This window comes from Heterodontus francisci, unplaced genomic scaffold (genome assembly GCF_036365525.1).
Source record: "Heterodontus francisci isolate sHetFra1 unplaced genomic scaffold, sHetFra1.hap1 HAP1_SCAFFOLD_51_2, whole genome shotgun sequence".
NCBI classification, from domain to species: domain Eukaryota; kingdom Metazoa; phylum Chordata; class Chondrichthyes; order Heterodontiformes; family Heterodontidae; genus Heterodontus; species Heterodontus francisci.
The window spans coordinates 3,378,613-3,395,328 of record NW_027141369.1 but is presented as its reverse complement, the minus strand read 5'-3'; positions in this window follow the sequence as shown (position 1 = coordinate 3,395,328).

Below are 16,716 nucleotides of genomic sequence, written 5' to 3'. Positions count from 1 at the left end.
CCTTCCTTCAATCATCAGGTCAGAAGTGGGGATGTTTGCTGATGATTGCAACATTCAGCACCATTCGTGACTCCAAAGATACTGAAGAGGTCCATGCAGAAATGCAGCAAGTCCTGGACAATATCCAGGCTTGGGCTGATAAGTGGCAAGTAACATTCATGCCACACAAGTACCAGGCAATGACCATCTCCAACAAGAGAGAATCTAACCATCTCCCATTGACATTCAACTACATTACGATCGCTGAATCCCCCATTATCAACTTCCTGGGCGTTCCCATTGAACAGAAACTGAACTGGAGTAGCCTTATAAATAGTGTGACTACATGAGCTGGTCAGAGGGTAGGAATCATGCGGTGAGTAACTCACCTCCTGACTCCCAAAGCCTGTCCACCATTTACAAGGCACAAGTCTGGAGTGTGATGGAATACTCTCCACTTGCCTGGGTGGGTGCAGCTCCAACAACACTCAAGAAGCTCGACACCATCCAGGACAAAACAACATGCTTGATTGGCACCCCATCCACAACATTCACTCCCTCCACCACTGACGTACAGTGGCAGCAGTGTGTACCATCTACAAGATGCACTGCAACAATGCACCAAGGCTACTCAGGCAGCACCTTCCAAACCTGCATCCTCTATTGCCTAGAAGGACAAGGGCAGCAGATGCATGGGAACACCACCACCTGAAAGTTCTCCTCCAAGCTACACATCATCCTGACTTGGAACTATATCGCCATTCCTTCACTGTCGCTGGGTCAAAATCCTGGAACTCCCTTCCTAATAGCACTGTGGGTGTACCTACCCCACATGGACTGCAGTGGTTCAAGAAGGAAGCTCACCACCACCTTCTCATGGGCAATTAGGGATGGACAATAAATGCTGGCCTGGCTGGCGACGTCCACATCCCATGAAACAAATAATTAAATACAATAACAGCTCATCTCAATTCCTGGCATTTCTAAATCCCACCAGTCCAACATAAGCTGAACAATTATTGCATGTTGTGATTGACGGTCTGATCTGTAAACTGCACTGTATCACAGATTGCTGACATTTGCTAACTGGAAGTGAGAACTGCAAAATCGGGACAGTAGTTCACATAGTCTGTCAGTGTGAAAGAATCAGGCAATGTGAGGTAATAGAATTTGTCTGTAAATATTGCACTCATATTGCTTTATATTTTTATATTGAAAATGAAAGTAATCATTTCGTGAAAATAGTGACATGATGTCCAAACTTTGGTAGCCAGTTGTTTTTGTCTTGCACTCAGCAGGGCAATCCACAAGAATACCAATTTAAAGGAAAACAACAACTTTCTTCTGTATGAGAATAGAGTTCTGATTGGTTGGCAAGTGAACTCTGATTGGGCGAGGCATTGCCATTCAGAATGCACCAGTTTATGGTAACTGACAGATAACTGCCCAGCTTTGTTTGAAATTTAAACCAGGCAGCTTGACTCTGATTGGTCAGGGCATTGCCCTGAGGAATCAGCCAGTGAATGCTGTCACTTATTTTGTTTAGCTGAAACTGGCACAATGTGTGTGCATGTTCTTTCTATCTGCAAAGAACAGGGCCCTGTGTATTAATATATGTAGTTTACAGTACACACCAGTGCACCACACTGCGAGCCCTACTGACAGTCTTAAATCGGTTGTCAGTGTAATTCTTAGCACACTGAAAATTATTTAGCAAATGTTGTCCTATTGTGGAATCTCATCTCATGTTGGATACTGTGTTTTGAGTTTTGCAAGCACGGGTTGGTTGGGTAGGGCCCATTGCGAACAGCGGAAGGGACATGTTATTTGATACAATCCGCCAGTTTTGGGATGTACGGTCTAGAAACCTAGCATCACACTGGTATTGAAATTCATGTATCACGTTACTTATTTGTGTGATAGACAGGACGTCTCTTTTGCTTGACAGCAGCATCCTGTTAGTGGCAAACACCACACTTGTTGCTCCTGCATAGTAACAGCAGGAAATAGCGAGCTTCACCTGTTACTCAAATACTGGGGATAAATTACCCTTCCAGGGTAATTTGAGTAGACTGGGCACTTTTCAGGGCTCAAAATGACGGCCTTCAGCCCATTTATAAGTTTGTGTGATATACAGATAGAAATGATCTGATCAGTGGAGCCATTGTAATGCAGGATGTCTTTGATTCGCCCTATTTCAGCATCAAGCTTGCATGGTGAGCAAATGGCTCAGCCCTATTTATGAGGTTGCCGATAAGACCAATCTTATAGCGCGTGGAACTGTAATAATCCCAACGCGTGCATTGACCAGTGAAGGTAGGTTTGTGGTAGACCGTGGTAGAAAACCACTCAGCAGATTTCTCAACTAGTACATCAAGGAAAGGGAGCTCATTTGACAGCTCCATTCCAAAGGTGAATTTGAGTGCAGGATGGAGCCCATGAAGACGTGCAAGGAAGTTATTTCATGCAGCTGCGGATTCAAATATAGCAAACATATCATCTACATATTGGAAATATGCAAGAGGTCGGAGGTTAGGTGTCATTCCCTTAAAAACAGGTTTGTCATGGAATCCAACAAAGATGTTTGTGAGAGCTGGGCCTGGAGGGGATCCCATGGCAACACCAGCGATACATGGTGTCAATAAAACTGAACTCAACTGTGCAAGTTGCCGAGTTCAATGAATACTGATTCACACAATGGTGACGGGTCGAGATTGCCATGATATAGCACTGCAGTGCAAATATCTATGGCTTCCTGAAGTGGTACATTGGTGAATAGTCTAGCAATGTCAAATGACACATGGACACGGCATTGCTATCGATATGCAAGTCCTGTATGGTCTTCACAAATGTGAAGGAATCCTTCACTGTGCATGTGGAGAACTTGCTCAAAAACTGGTTGTAACAATTTGCCCAACCATTTGGCAAATTCATTTCAGGATACTATTTACATTACTTCAAATAAAGAAAACACAACGCCACAAAGAACTGAGCACAACGCTGAAAGTTTCACAGCAAATAGTCAAATGGGAAAAGGATGAAATACAGAAAGAAAAAGCCTAAAATACTGAAAACACTCAGCCAGTCCGGAAACAACTGTGGAGAAGAGAAGCTCGGGTTAATGGTCCAGTTCTGTGACCCTTCTATAGACCTGAAACATTGCTCCTCCTTTCCTCTCTCCACAGATACTGCTGGAACTGACGAGCGTTTCCAGAATCATCTGTTACTATTCAGATAAGATCACAGCTGATCTCCTACATCAACTCCATCTTACCACACGAGCACAGATCCCTTGATTCCCTTAGTATCCAAAAGCCTATCGATCTCTCTCTTGGATGTACCCAATAATTGAGCATCCACATCTCTAGAGTCACAGAGAGATACAGCACTGAAAAAGGCCCTTCGGCTCACCGAGTCTGTGCCGACCAACAATCACCCATTTATACTAATCCTACATTCATCCCATATTCCCTACCACGTTCCCACCATTCTCCTACCACCTATCTACACTCGGGGCAATTTACAATGGCCAATTTACCTATCAACCTGCAAGTCTTTGGCTGTGGGAGGAAACCGGAGCAACCGGCGGAAACCCACGGGGTCACAGAGAGAACTTGCAAACTCCGCACAGGCAATACCCTGAACAGAACCGAGGTCACAGGAGCTGTGAGGCTGCGGTGCTAACCACTGTGTGTAGAGAATTCCAAAGATTCACAATACTTTGAGTGAAAAGAAATTCTCCTCTTCTCAGTCCTAAATGATTGAGCCATTTATACTGAGACTGGGATCCCTAGTTCTAGATTCCCCAGCCAGAGGAAACATCCTCCCAGCATTTACCCTGTTAAATCCCTTAAGAATTTTAGGTGCCAGTAAGATTACCTCTCACTCTTCTAAATTCTGAGGAATATCTTTTTTTTAATTTCCAAAATATAGTTTATTCATAAAAATCTGTAAAAATTACATTGCCAAACAGTTTCAAAACAGCACCAAAAAATACAAACATTGCAAGGGAGATCAGTTTCCTTCAATACTGTCATGAGTTTCTTCTCAACCCTTCCATTTCACAATTGTCATGCCAATTACAGTTTTACATTTACAGCAATTGAAAATATCAACGATACAGTTCGAGTGGCTTCCCATGGATCCAGCGCCTCAGTTCAGCTTGGTGGGGGGAGCTTACACAGTGGTCTTTCCTCATTGAGCCTTTGCTGCGGCTGCCCCAAGCTTTAGTGCGTCCCTCAGTACGTAGTCCTGGACATTGGAATGTGCCAGTCTGCAACATTCGGTGGTGGACAACTCTTTGCGCTGGAAGACCAGCAAGTTTCGGGCAGACCAAAGGGCGTCTTTCACCGAATTGATAGTCCTCCAGCAGCAGTTGATGTTTGTCTCGGTGTGCGTCCCTGGGAACAGCCCGTAGAGCACAGACTCCTGTGTTACAGAGCTGCTTGGGATGAACCTCGTAAAAAACCACTGGATCTCTTTCCACAACTGCTTTGCGAAAACACATTCCAGGAGGAGGTGGGTGACCCTCTCTTCCCCACCACAGCCACCACGGGGGCATTGTGCGGAGGGGGCGAGACGTCGGGTGTGCATGAAGGATCTGATGGGGAGGGCCCTTCTCACCACCAGTCAAGCTACATCTTGGTGCTTGTTTAAAAGTTCTGGTGATGAGGCATTCCGCCAAATGACTTTGGCAGTCTGCTCGGCGAACCATCCGACAGGATCCACTGTCTCCTTTTCCTGTAGGGCCTTGAGGACATTCCATGCAGACCACTGCCTGATGGACTGGTGGTCAAAGGTGTTTTCCTGCAGAAACTGCTCCACGAAGGATAGGTGGTACGGCACGTCCCAACTGCATGGAGCGTTCCGCGGCAATGTGACCAGGCCCATCCTTCACAACACCGGGGACAGATAGAACCTCAGCACGTAGTGACAGTTGGAGTTTGCGTACTGGAGGTCTACACACAGCTTGATGCAGCCGCACACGAAGGTGGTCATCAGGATGAGGGCCACGTTGGGTACATTTTTGCCGCCCTTGTCCAGAGATTTGAACATCGTGTCCCTCTGGACCCGGTCCATTTTAGATCCTCAGATGAAACAGAAAATGGCTCGGGTGACTGCCACAGCGCAGGAGTGGGGTATGGGCCAGACCTGCGCCATGTACAGCAACAACGTGAGTGCCTCGCACTTGATGACCAGGTTCTTACCTACAATGGAGAGGGATCTCTGCCCCTCCCTTCCGAACCATATCCCCAGCATCTTCAGGTCGTCTGACCTGACGGTGAAGGGGTCAAAGGATCGGTCAGCTCAGTTCCCAAAGAACATGGCCTCGCTCTTGCCGTGGTTAACTTTGGCTCCCGAGGCCAGTTCGAACTGGTCGCAGATGCTCATCAGTCTGCGCACGGACAGCGGATCCGAGCAGAAGACGGCGACATCATCCATGTACAGGGAGGTTTTGACCTGAGTGCCTCCGCTGCCTGGGATTGTCAACCCTCTTATGCTCGCATCCTTCCAAATAGACTCAGCAAAGGGTTCAATACAGAAAACAAACAAGACCGGGGAGAGAGGACAGCCCTGTCTGACTCCAGATTTGATCGGGAAACTTTCCGATTCCCACCCATTGATTGAGACTGCGCTACTGATGTTTGTGTAGAGCAGTTTGATCCAATTGCAGATTCCCTCCCCAAACCCCATTTTGGAAAGCACATCCATCATGTAGGTGTGTGATATCCTGTCAAAAGCCTTCTCCTGGTCCAGGCTGATGAGGCAGGTGTCCACCCTCCTGTCCCGTACGTAGGCGATCGTATCCCTGAGTAGCACGAGACTATCAGAGATCTTCCTGCCGGGTACAGTACAGGTCTGATCATGGTGGATCACCAACTCCAGAGCAGACTTGACTTGACTGGCTATGACTTTGGACAGAATCTTGTAGTCAACATTAAGCAGTGAGATGGGCCGCCAATTGCTGATTTCTGCCCTCTCCCCCTTCCGCTTGTAAATGAGGGTGATGATGCCTTTCCTCATGGATTCTGACATGCTGCCGGCCAGGAGCATACTCTCGTATACTTCCAGCAGGTCCGGGCCGACCCAGTCCCACAGGGCCGAGTACGAGGAATATCGGCCTTGTCGACTCAATTTCTTCTCATCGGACAATTCCCTCATCCCAGGAAGCAATCGAGTGACACTTTGTTACACTTCAAGGCAAGAATGTCCTTCGTTAGATAAGGGGAACCAAAACTGTACACAGTTCTCCAGGTGTGATCTCACCAAGGCTCTGTCTAATTGTAGTCAAACTTCTTTGTTCTTATAAAAACTCTTCACAATGTTGAACACAGCTATTAACTGCCTCATTAACATCTCTGCGCTAAGAAGAAGGACCCCTGCTTCACACACCCTAGACCCCTATTCTTTCCACATTAGCTGAATTCTTGTATCTCTGATACAATTCTAGTAAAACTCCTCTGTGCCCTCTCTGAGGCCTTGACATTCCTGCTAAAGTGTGGAACATGGAGTTAGACACAATGCTCGAGCTGAGGCCTATAACCAGTGAGATTTATAAAGGTTCAGCCTCAATTCCTTGTCTGTGTCCCGTACTCTCATTTCTGGTTTCGAACTCAATGTCGACTCTGAGCTGTTGAAACTGCCTGAAGAAACATTTCCACCCAACAAAGCGCTCGGAATGTGAGAAGGGACAAAGTGAGTGACCAAGTACATCAACTCCAAGTAAAACTCCACCATGTAGTGAAAACACTCGAAACACAACGGCTCTTTTAAGAGCCACCCACAATCTCTCTAAAAAAGCTGCACCAACATCTCTCTAGAATTGGTTTATTTCATTGGTTTTAATGCTCAGTAACTCTCTGGAACTTTCTCACTGTCTTTGTGTTTTCTGTTTCAATCTGGTATGGAGATTCTGGGAAGATGAGTTTCACTGCCTGGGAGGATCTTTGTGATTTTCCTGCAGAATGCAGCATCAGTGAAGTGGTCACCTGCACTGAGCAGGTCAAGCGCAAGATGTAACCATGTGGTGTCTGCTCTGAAACGGCAGGGCCGCACTCCCTGTGGATTCGGCAGTCAAAAAACTCGACCATTTCTCTCAAACACAAAACAAAGTCTCTTTTCAGAGTCACCCACCGCCTCATAGGGACAGCAGTGATCTGGGAACGGGAGCTGGGGTGTGTTTTATGCCGGAAATAACAGTTAATGATTTATGTTGTGCTCTCGTTATATTCCAATCTCTGAATTGAGCCTTTCCACTGCACCAGGGTTATGGGGAGAGTTTTAATCGTTTCTTTTCTAAACGTACAGACGATGTTATAAAGTTGCTGATTTATCCAGATGGCGGATTCTCCCCTCACAGTGAAAAGTAACATCACACCTTCACATCTGCCCATTGTTTGAAAATTGAATAATTAGTCAAATGGAATTATTTGTGATGTTATTTCCCCCGAGACGGTGTTTCCTGCAGTGAAACTGAGCAGTTTCAGCTCAGTCATTCAGGGACCAAGAATTCCTGCAGTTTGAGCCCGCTGTAACCCCAGCCCACTTCTGATTGGTCACCCTCTTCTCATAAAGTCAGTGACAGCACATGAGGAGGCCATTCGCCCTATCAAGTCCATGTCGGGTTTCCAATCTGTTCAGTCCCCGACTCGATCCCCAAAGCCCTGCATAATCCCTTTGGGTCAAAATGACCGTGACAGGACTCGGACCTGCAATCTTCTGATAACATCATGAAATACACTGAAATCAAACGCCTTACCCATTAGGCCAACGGCCATTAGATAAAATGAACGATCCAATCGGAGAACCTCGAAGCACAAAATACAGCAAATCATTGGCTGAACCTGTCAACCTGGCAGAATATTTGAATTCGTGAAAGCCGCCAATTTCACTGTGGAAAAGAAGTGATCAACTGGAAAAGTACATAACAATCTATTTTCCCATCATGATTTAAAAAAAAGCTTTTAAAACACAATTCTGCTTTTACCGACTCAAATTGCTGGCGCTATTTTATGAACAGCTTTATTTTGCCAATTTTTGTCAACTTCTTATCTGTAACTGACAGAAAAAGACTCAGTTCAGCAATCTTTCACGCGACAAATAACTCAAACTCGGTGTGGAAGTAATAAATTACAGACTATTGGTAATTCCCCTTCACACAGGCTTCAGGGGGACAGTGAGAAGCCACTGAAATAGTTGCTTCATCCTTTTAAAAGGTTCCCATTCTGTCCTGTTACTGATGTGTTGGAATCAGATTTGTATTTAACAAGTTATTTCTGTGAAAACAAAATCCTCAACGGACCAGCTGGGAATCTGGGAATCACTGAAGTAAAATAAAAGGCTTTTGATTGAGAAGACGGGACCTTCTCACCAGCAGCCGGGTTACATTCCCCTCACATCCTTACACAGTGAGCTGCTCTCTCCTTCGAGAAATAGACAGCAGCAGTTGGAAGTTCAGTAAAAGGATCGGTTCATTGAGACAAGTTTCTGACTGACAGGTGGTGCTGAATATTAATACAAGAAGGTCCTGGAATGGGAAACAAGTGTCCAGAGTGGGGTCTGAAATCAGGACAGGGAAATGGCCAGCACTGACACAGATCATTTCATTATTACATTGATATCTGACTGTCTATAAGGAGAAGCGAGTTAAACGCATGATGGTGAAAGGAATGGAAGATGACGCTGGTTGTTCTAGATGAAGAGGGATAGACAGAGGTGTGGGTACAGCAGACTTCAGACAGTAATCAGCCCTTTCAGATACTATGGGTGGATCTGAAAAGAGCCTTTGGGTATTTGATAAAATCCTGGCAGATTGACTTGGTTTTGGTGCCCGGAGCGCTGGTTTTCTTGGGCAGCAGCACGGCCTGGATATTCGGCAGCACCCTGCCCTCAGTGTCCTGGAATCAAAAGCAAGTGTCCAGAGTGGGACCTGAAATCAGGATAGGGAAAAAAGCTCTTTGTTTAAAAACCCTCAAATAGCTACCTTGTAATCGGTCAGGTTACTAATGTTTTAGTTAGTGTAATTTATAATAATTACTAATTAGAAAGTGCTGTTTGGACAGAGTGGAAAGCTGTGAGTTGATGTGTGAGGGACTTCACTGACTCGGGGAAGGAGGTGCTGTTTGGTCATTTCTTTTCTGCCTTTTCAGCCTCCATGGTACAGGGGAAGAAGCTGATTGGTGAGTAACTGGTAAATAATTCTACTTATTACATTTATTACACGAGCAACAATTAGTTTGCAAAGCTAAGTAATGGCAGGGCAGCTCGGCCAAGTGGAATGTGCCTCCTGTGGTATGTGGGAAGTCATGGATGCACCATGTGTCCTTGACAAACACATCTGCAGGAAGTGTCACCAGCTGCAGAAGCTTGAGCTCCAGGTTTCAGAACTCGAGCAGCAACTGGAGTCAGTGTTGTGCATCCGCAAGGCAGAGAACTACGTGGATAGGACTTTTCAGCAGGTTGTCACCCCAGTGCTGAAGAGAGCAAAGGCTGAGAGTGATTGGGAGTTTGCCAGACAGACACGAAGGTCAAGGCAGGTAGTGCAGGAGTCCCTGGAGGGCATCCCAATTTCTAACTGGTATTCAGTTCTGAGTACTGATGGGAGAGAGGGTTCCTCTGGAGAGTGCAGTGAGAGTCATGACCAGAACTCCATGGGTGGCTCAGCTGTGCAGGGAGGGAGTAGAAAATACAAGAGAGCAAGACTGGTAGGGGATTGTATAGTTAGGGGAACAGATAGGTATTTCAGTGCTCGCAAACCAGGTTTCCTCCTTGGTGCAAGGATCATGGATATCACTGGCTACAGAGCATTCTGGGGGGCAAGGATGCACAGCCAGAGGTCGTGGTCCACATTGGTACCAACGATATAGGAAGAACGAGGGATGAGATCCTTCAGGCTGAGTTTAGGGAGTTAGGAAAGAGATTAGCAAGCAGGACCTCAAAGGTAGTAATCTCCAAATTACTCCCAAGGCCACATGCTAGTGAGTATAGAAATAGGAGAATACACCAGATGAATGCATGGCTGGAGAGATGGTGCAGGAAGGAGGGCTTCCGATTTCTGGGGCATTGGGACCAGTTCTGGGGAAGGTAGGACCTATATAAGTCGAACCGTCCACACCTGAACAGGACCAGGATGAATATCCTTGCAGGTGCTGTTGGGGATTGTTTAAACTAATTTGGCAGCTTGATGGGAACCTGAGGGCAGTTTCAGACAGGGCAATTTCAGGGCAGGGAACGGGAGGCAGAAAATTAGCGAATGACTCTGAAAGGCAGAAGAAGCAAAGTTTAAAATGTGTGCAGCAGAGGAATTTGGCAGTGTTAAAGGATATTTATGTATTTAAGGAGGCAACTTGATTGAAACATATCAGATCCTGAGGAGTCTTGACAGGGTGGATGTGGAAAGGATGTTTCCCCTTGTGGGAGAATCTGGAATTAGGAGTCACTGTTAAAAAATAAGGGGTCACCCATTTAAGACAGAGATGAGGAGAATTTTTTTCCCTCAGAGGGTGGTGAGTTTTTGGAACTCTCTTCCTCAATAGGCGGTGGAAGCAGAGACTATGAATATTTTTAAGGCAGAGGGACATCGATTCTTGAGAAGCAAAGGGGTGAAAGGTTATCGGGGGTAGGCGGGAATGTGGAGTAATCAGTTCAGCCGTGAACTTATTGAATGGGGAAGCAGGGTCTAGGGGTCGAATGGCCTACTCCTGCTCCTAATTTTTATACTTGTATGTATATTCATATAGTAAATAAAGCTGATGAGCTGAGGGCACAGATAGACACATAGAACAATACAGCACAGGAACAGGCCATTCGGCCCTCCAAGCTTGTGCTGATAAAGTAACATCACACTTTTTATTTTTATTTAGAGATACAGCACTGAAACAGGCCCTTTGGCCCACTGAGTCTGTGCTGACCAACAACCACCCATTTATACTAAGCCTACAGTAATCCCATATTCCCTACCACCTACTTACACAAGGTGCAATTTACAATGGCCAATTTACCTATCAACCTGCAAGTCTTTGGCTGTGGGAGGAAACCGGAGCACCCGACGAAAACCCACAGGGAGAACTTGCAAACTCCACACAGGCAGTACCCAGAATCGAACCCGGGTTCCTCGAGCTGTGGTGCTAACCACTGCGCCATTGTGCCCACACATGGTAACACAATATCATTGCAATAAGGGAAACTTGGCTTAAAGAGGGCAAGAATGGCAGCTCAACATCTCTGGATATAGAGTTTTCATGTGGCATAGGGATAAAAAAGGTGGGAGTGTCGCATTATTAGTTAAGGATGGCATACAGCTTTGAGGAGGGATTATATGCTGAATGAATCATCAAATGAGGCCATATGGGTGGAGCTCAGAAATAAAAAAGGGGCAGCCACACTACTAGGAGTGTACTGTAGACCCCCAAATAGTGAGTGAGAGATAGAAGAAGAAATATGTAGGCAAATTTCTGAGTGCAAAACTAAAGGGAAATAATAGTTGGGGATTTCAACTATCCCAATATCAACTGGGATACAAACAGTGTGAAGGGCACAAAATTCCTGAACTGCATTCAAGAGAACTTTAATAGCCAGCACATCACAAGCCCAATGAGAGGGGGCACAATTCTAGAGCGAGTCTTCAGTAATGAAGCTGGGCAAGTAGCAGTGGGTGACCATTTTGGAGATAGCTTTTTTTTATTCATTCATGGGATTTTGGGCGTCGCTGGCCAGGTCAGCATTTATTACCCATCCCTAATTGCCCTTGGGAAGGTGGTGGTGAGCTGCCTTCTTGAACCGCTGCAGTCCATTTGGGGTAGGTGCACCCACAGTGCTATTCAGAATGGAGTTCCAGGATTTTGACCCAGTGACAGTGAAGGATCAGCGATATAGTTCCAAGTCAGGATGGTGTGTGTCCTGGTGGGGAACTTGCAGGTGGTGGTGTTCCCATGCATTTTCTGCCCTTGTACCTCTAGTTGGCAGAGGTCACAGGTTTGGAAGGTGCTGTTCAAGGAGCCTTGGTGCATTGCTGCAGTGCATCTTGTAGATGGTACACACTGCTGCCACTGTGCGTCGGTGGTGGACGGAGTGAATGTTTGTAGATGGGGTGCCAATCAAGTGGGCTGCATTGTCCTGGATGGTGTTGAGCTTCTTGAGTGTTGTTGGAGCTGCACCTATCCAGGCAAGTGGAGACTATTCCAACACACTCCTGACTTGTGCCTTGTAGATGGTGGACAGGCTTTGGGGAGTCAGGAGGTGAGTTACTTGCCTCAGGATTCCTAGCCTCTGACCTGCTGTTGTAGCCACGGTATTTATATGGCTACTCCAGTTCAGCTTCTGGTCAATGGTGCACCTAGGATGTTGATAGTGGGGGATTCAGCAATGGTAATGCCATTGAATGTCAAGGGGAGTTAGTTCGATTCTCTCTTGTTGGTGATGGTCAATGCCTGGCACTTGTGCGGCCCGAATGTTACTTGCCGCTTATCAGCCCAATCCTGGATATTGTCCATGTCTTGCTGCATTTCTACACAGAAATGCTTCAGTATCTGAGGAGTCATGAATGGTACTGAACATTGTGCAATCATCAGCGAACATCCCCACTTCTGACCTTATGATTGAAGGAAGGTCATTGATGAAGCAGCTGAAGATGGTTGGGCCGAGGACATTACCCTGAGGAGCGCCTGCAGTGATGTCCTGGAGCTCAGATGATTGACCTCCAACAACCACAACCATCTTCCTTTGCGCTAGGTATGACTCCAGCCAGTGGAGGGTTTTCCCATTGACCTCAGTTTTGCTCGGGCTCCTTGATGCCATACTCGGTCAAATACTGCCTTGATGTCAAAGGCAATCACTCACACCTCACCTCTTTTGTCCATGTTTGAACCAAGGCTGTCATGAGGTCAGGAGCTGAGTGGCGCTGGCAGAACCCAAACTGAGTGTCACTGAGGCAGGTTATTGCTAAGCAAGTGCCGCTTGATGGCACCTTCCATCATTTTACTGATGATTGAGAGTAGACTTATGGGGCCTAAAGTGATGGAAGGTGTCATCAACATTGCCATCAAGCAGCACTAGCAGATATGTCCTTTAGGATTCGGCCAGTAGAGATGCTCCCGAGCCACTCTTGGTGATGGACATTGAAGTCCCCCACCCAGAGTACATTCTGTGCTCTTGCCACCCTCAGTGCTTCCTCCAAGTGCTGTTCAACATGGAGGAGTACTGACTCATCAGCTGAGGGAGGGCAGTAGGTGATAATCAGCAGGAGGTTTCCTTGTCCATTGTTTGATCTGATGCCATGAGACCTCATGGGGTCCAGAGTCGATGTTGAGGACTTCCAGGGCAATTCCCTCTCTACTGTACCGACACCTCTGGTGAGTCTGTCCTGCCCGTGGGACAGGACATACCCAGGGATGGTGATGGCAGTGTCTGCGACATTGCCTGCAAGGTATGATTCTGTGAGTATGACTATGTCAGGCTGTTGCTCTCCCAACTTAACACAAGCCACCAGATGTTACTAAGGAGGACTTTGCAGGGTCGACAGCGCTGGGTTTACCATTGTCATTTCTGGTGCCCAGGTCGACGCCGGGTGGTCCGTCTGCTTTCATTCCTTTTTATTGACTTCGTAGTGTTTAGTTTCAACTGAGTGGCTCGCTCGGCCATTTCAGAGGGCATGTAAGAGTCAAACACATTGCTGTGGGTCTGCAGTCACATGCAGGCCAGACAAGAACAGCAGATTTCCTTCCCTAAAGGGCATTAGTAAACCAGATGGGTTTTTACAACCATCAACAATGGTTTCATGGCCATCATTAGACTTGCTTTTTAATTGCAGATTTATTATTTGGATTTAAATTTCAATGGTGGGATTTGATCCCACGTCCCCTGAGCAATACCCTAGGTGTCTGGGTTACTAATCCACTGACAAGTCCACTGACAAGACCACTACGCCACCACCACCCCGAGTGACCATACTGCAATTAGTTTTGGCATAATCATGTAAAAGGACAAAGATACAACAGAAGTAAAAGTTCTAAATTGGGGGAAGGCAAATTTTACAAAACTGAGAGGTGACTTGGTGGATGTGGACTGGTTACAACTACTTGAAGGAAACCGCAAAGATGTTCGATCAGTACATTAAGAGCAAGAGGATAACTAAACAAAGGGTACGGCCTATCAGAGATGTACAAGGGAACGTATGAGTGGATGCAGAAGGTGTGTGTGGGGTTCTTAATGAGTTTTTGTCTCTGCCTTCACAAAGGAGAGGGATGATGCAGACAAAGAAGAGGAGTGTGAAATATTAGATACGATAAGCATAATGAGAGTGGAAGTACTGGAGAGTCTGACATCCTTCAAAATGAATAAATCACCAGGGCCGGATGGTTTGCATCTGAGGTTGTTAAAGGAAGCCAGGGAGGAAATAGTGGATGCGCTGAGGATCATCTTCAAATCCTCACTGGATATGGGGGAGGTGCCGGAGGATTGGAGGTCTGTGAACGTTGTACTATTATTTAAAAAGGATGTGAGGGATAGGCCAAATAATTATAGACCGGTCAGTCTGACCTCGGTGGTGGGTAAATTATTAGAATCAATTCTGAGGGACAGGATAAACTGCCACTTAGAAAGGCACGGATTAATCAGGGATAGTCAACATGGATTTGTTAAGGGAAGGTCATGTCTCACGAACTTAATTGAGTTTTTTGAGGAAGTAACAAGGAACATTGATGAGGATAGTGTGGTGGATGTGGTCTACATGGATTTTAGTAAGGTCCCACATGGCAGACTAGTCAGTAAAATGAAAGCCCATGGAATACAGGGGAATGTGGCAGGTTGGATCCAAAATTGACTCAGTGACAGGAAACAAAGGATAGTTATCGACGGATGTTTTTGCGAATGGAAAGCAGTTTTCAGTGGCATTCCACAGGGCTCAGTGTTGGGTCCCTTGCTGTTTGTGGTATATATTAATGATTTGGAATTAAATGTGGGAGGTATGATTGGGAAATTTGCTGATGACACAAAAATTGGCCGTGTAATTGATAGTGAGGAGGATAGCTGTAGACATCAGAATGATATGAAAGGATTGGTTGAGTGGGCAGAAAAATGGCAAATGGAATTCAATCTGGAGAAGTGTGAGGGAATGCATTTGGGGAGGGCAAACAAAGCAAGGGAATACACAATAAACGGGAAGATATTGAGAGGGGTAGAAGAAGTGAGAGACTTTGGAGTGCATGTCCACAGGTCACTGAAAGTGGCAGGACAGGTAGATAGAGTGGTGAAGAAGGCATATAGAATGCTTTCCTTTATTGGCCAAGGTATAGAATAGAAAAGCAGGGATGTAGTGCTAGAACTGCATAAAACGGCGGTTAGGCCACAGCTGGAGTATTGCGTACAGTTCTGGTCATCACATTACAGAAAGGACATAATTGCTCTGGAGAGAGTACAGAGGAGATTTACAAGAACGTTGCCAGGGCTGGAAAGTTGCAGCTATGAGCAAATATTGGAGCGGCTCGGGTTGTTTTCCTCAGAATAGAGGAGTCTGAGGGGTGACTTGAATGAGGTGTACAAAATTATGAGGCGCCTAGACAGAGTGGACAGTAAGGACCTGTTTCCCCTGGTGGGGAGATCAGTTACCAGGGGGCACAGATTTAAGGTGATTGGTCGAAGGATTAGAGGGGACATGAGGGGAAACGTTTTTACCCAGAGGGTGGTGGGTGTCTGGAATTCGCTGCCAGGAATGGTGGTGGAGGCAGAAACCCTCAACTCATTTAAAAATACCTGGACATGCACCTGAAGTGCTGTAACCTGCAAGTCTACGGATCAGGTGCTGGAAGGTGGGAATAGATTGGGTGGCTAGTTTTTTCGGCCAGAGCAAACGTGATGGGCTGAATGGGCTCCTTCTGTGCCCTAATTTTTCTATTATTCTATGGAAATTGCCAGTACTGTCACAGATCATTTCATTAGTACATTGATATTGGACTGACTATAAGGAGAAGCTCGTTAAACACATAATGGTGAAAGGAATGGAAGATAGCGTTGGTTGTTCCAGATGAAGAGGGATAGACAGAGGTGCGGGTACAGCAGACTTCAGACAGTAATCAGCCCTTTCAGATACTGTGGGTGGCTCTGAAAAGAGCCTTTGAGTATTTGAAAAAATCCTGGCAGATTGACTTGGTTTTGGTGCCCGGAGTGCTGGTTTTCTTGGGCAGCAACACGGCCTGGATATTAGGCAGCACCCTACCCTGAACGATGGTCACCCCTCCCAGCAGCTTGTTGAGCTCCTCGTCATTGAGGACGGCCAGCTGTAGGTGTCTGGGGATGATGCGGGTCTTCTTGTTGTCCCGGGCCGCGTTACCGCCAAGCTCGAGGATTTCAGCGGTCAGATACTCGAGCACAGCAGCCAGATAGACCTGGGCTCTGGCACGCTCAGCATAGTTACCCTTTCTCAGGAGCCTGTGAACACGGCCCACCAGGAACTGCAGTCCAGCCCGGGAGGAGCGAGACTTGGCCTTGGACCGAGCTTTCCCATTGGTCTTTCCTCTTCCAGACATTTCCACAATCTCACAAATACTTTCACAATGAATGGATAATTTCGTCAGCATTAAACATACACATGGGGTAGTCAGGATGGTCGAGCAGTCTGAGACGGTTCATTCAGATCACAATTCTCTCTGCAGGGGTGGGTTCAAATTCCCCTTCTGATAAGTTGTGTTTTGAAATGACTGGAGGTATTTGGGAGTAGCGATGAAGAACAAACAGAGATCATGA